This window comes from Solanum pennellii, chromosome 4 (genome assembly GCF_001406875.1).
Source record: "Solanum pennellii chromosome 4, SPENNV200".
Classification (NCBI taxonomy): Eukaryota; Viridiplantae; Streptophyta; class Magnoliopsida; order Solanales; family Solanaceae; genus Solanum; species Solanum pennellii.
This window is the reverse complement of record NC_028640.1, coordinates 7,131,479-7,135,184: the sequence shown is the minus strand read 5'-3', so window position 1 is coordinate 7,135,184 and position 3,706 is coordinate 7,131,479.

Below are 3,706 nucleotides of genomic sequence, written 5' to 3'. Positions count from 1 at the left end.
GTAGCTCGAGGAGGAGCAGTGGCAAGAGGCCGTGGTAGAGGTCGCAGGAGGACGCCCTCTAGAGGTAGAGGACGAACACCTGGTCCAACTAGTAATAGGGCAGTGACTCCTCCACCGACTGATGAGGTAGTGAGAGAGGGTGAAGAAGGGGAAGATGAGCAGGTTCAAGATGAGGAATTACCACCCCAGCCTACCCCAGAGATGTATTGTTTTGATTCAAATAAATTATAGGAAAAAATTAATAGAGATGAATTTTATTTCATTTAATAAGAAAATGACACATAATAACTTTTTTTTTTAAATTGCGCCATGTCTAGGAGTTTGGCCCATTCTTTCTGATGCGCACTAACTTAGTACCTTAAGCAGCACTCTAATAGGGCATTGACGTGTTCGATCTGGTCGTCATTCTGCGGGTTGAAACTTGTTAAGAAGAGAATTTCCGTGCCAAAGATCTCGTACTGCTCCCTCCAAAAGTTCCCAGTGAAATTACCATTTTGTTGCTAGAAGAACAAATAATTTTTTGAGGTATGATATAGTAACGGATTTGCGATAGAATATTTATTTTGTCGCTAAATATTAGCGCAAAAATTTGGCACCCTAATTTTTCATACGAATTTAGCAACAAATTAGCTTTGACAAATTTAATTAATATTTAGCGACGGAACTAGTGACGAAAAAAAGGTCGCTAGACTTTTAAATATATTTTTATAAAATTAAATTATTTAGTGACAAAAAAAAATTATCGTTGAAATTTGTTATAAATAAACTTATTTATTTGATAGCAACGAATTTTATAATCCGTTGTTAAGGATGTTACAAAATTACTTTTATGTTATATTTTCTATGGCAAAATCTTATTTTGACTCTTTAGAACCTCTTTTAATCTCGTCCGTCCGTTACCTTGATCAAACTCAAGTTCTAATCGTGCCCGTTCATTCTATTCAATCATCGGTCCAAATTCAGCAACCTATACCTTCTTATTTTGAACTATCTAAAGAGACCTAAACCTAAAATTTCTTGATTATTTCTCTTCCTCTCCCTAAGAGAAGAGTCGCACCAGCAGCAACGAAGCAAGCAGTCGCCTACAACTCCTCCATCACAAAAGACAAAGCAGCAGCAGTAGTGACGCAGCGCAACAACAGCGAACGACGCCTCCAAGCAGCGAAGCCCCATTCGCCTCCTCTTTTCTCTCTTTTCCGATGAGAACAAACAACAAACAAAAGCAAATCATTGCCCCTCTTCTTTTTCCAGAGAGGACGAACAGTGCACTATGACAGAGATTTTGAAGACTTTGAGACGAATCTTAACAGATCTGTCCAGATAAATTTTTTCAATTAATTTTATGGTTATCATTTCAACTATTTGCTCTTAATTTTTAATTATCGGGAATTGATTTTTAAAAAAATCGGTCATTTTAATATGTCGTTGTGTACAAATTTTTCTTGCAACGTGTTGATTATGAGAAAGCATATTTAGGTTGAAGCTTTCTGTTCATAGTTGAACATGATTGTTGCTTCTATTGTGGCTTGCCTGGGTTCAAATTGTGAGTATTATTGATTTAGTATGCAGTTTATAATCCTTAACCAATCGATTCTATATTTTCTTCTGTTATACAGTAAGATTTTATATTTTGAACTGCCTTAACTTGATTTCTTCCTTATAATTTTGATTTAGCCAATTGATTCATAACTTTATTTATTTTCCTAAAATAGTTGTTTTCCTTTGCTTTACTATTGAAGCATTTACCAAATTTGATTTGTGTGCATATTTCATCATTTTTTGCCGATTGAGATCACTTATTTTGAAAACTAAAAGTGTTTCAATTCCTTTTGTAGTTTGTTCTGATCACTGTCCATTTTAGAAGTATCATAATCAAATGAAAATCATATACTTCCAACAATTCTATGTAGTTTTGCACATCTCATGAGGGTACTCGGACATTGGAAGTATATGATTTGTGTCTCACAATTTATATTTCCATCAAAGAGATTTACATGAAAATTCAAAATATGTGCAAATGTTTTTCTTTCTCTTTGCTACTTGCAGGCTCAAGATCACTTGCTAGGAATTGTGGTGAAAACACCTTCCTCTAACAACAGGCAATATATAGTTACCTGACTCAAGAATTTCCTTCAACTCTGGAAACTTCATCAATTGCAAGCAACCTTGAAAGATTAATTTTTAAAGCTCAATATCACTACTACTTGCAGGCTTAAAATCACTTATTGCTTTGAATGTTTTGGATTGAAAATATGTAATTTCGATTTTCTATATATTTTGAACCATCTATGTATATTATTTTATATATATGAATGTTTTGATTATATAAGGGGTAATTAGTAATCATAATTTTATTTATTTCAGCAGTGTATTTTTAAAACAAAATATATTATATTTGCTAGAAATTTTTTTAGCAACAAATATAACATCTATTTGGTTGTTGCTAGATAAAGGAATGATAGCGACGTACTAGCGACAAACTTTTCAGCGCCAAATGTGTTGGCTTAAACTATGAAATATGTTGCAAAGAATTAGTGACGAAAATATTGTTACAAATTTATCAAAGATGATGGAACAAATTATGAAATCAGCAACAAATCGTATAAATATAACGATAGATTAGTTCGTCGCTAACAAGTGGTGACGGATATAATTCGTTGCTAAATCATTGCTAAACTTGTGACGGAACTCATTTTCGTCACTAAGAGATTATTAACGAGAGAAATAGAAACAATCAAAATTTGTCGCTAATGTGTCATAATCCTGTTTAGCGACGGAATATCATAGATTAGCGACGGATATCGTCCATCAATAAACTTTGATTTTTTTGTAGTGACGATAGTGAGCAAGAGACCATCTTCCTCCCAAAAACGTCAAGTTGGGCAGGTAGCTCCATTAGCTTCTCGGCCTTCGGATCATGTTGCATACCATTCTTGATTGCATATTAAATGTCACATTGGATTGTAGTGATGTCAGCAAGATCAGCCTTCCTACTTAGTGTGTAGGCCACAATGTTGCCTCTTCCTAGCTTGTACAAGAAGACGTAGTCGAACTCTGCCAGAAAGTCTTGTCACCTAGCTTGCTTCGGGGTGATCTTATTTTGTGACTGGAAGTAGTTAGTGGATACATTGTCGGTCTTTACCACGAATTTGAATCCTAGTAAGTAGTGTCTTCACATGCGTAGAAAATGTACGATGGTCTTCATCTCTTTCTCCTGCATCGCATAACGCCATTCGGTCTCGTTTAGCTTGCGGCTCTCGAATGCTATTTGGTGCCTATCTTGATTTTAAGACTCCCCAATGGAAAATTTTGAAGCACTCGTATGTACTTCAACGGTATTTGAGAAGTTGAGCAACGTCTAGACTGCCTTTGTCGTCACTGCAGCCTTGAGATCTTCGAAGGCCCTTTGGCACTCCTCGCTCCAAACCCACAACATATTCTTCTTTGTTGTGCGGAATTCGAGAGAATACGAGAAAATATAAACGCGAAAAATAAGACAACAGATTTACGTGGTTCACCAATAAATTGGCTACGTCCACGGGAAGAGGGGGAGCAGTTTTATTATGGAGAGGCAAGAACAGAATTACAGAATAGGGTTTGTCATAGCGTCTATATATAGTGCTAAGCTACGCCCTAACAGGCTTGGGCCCAAAATACAGAATTGACAGATAATTAAGGGCCCAATACAACAACATTGTATACCGTC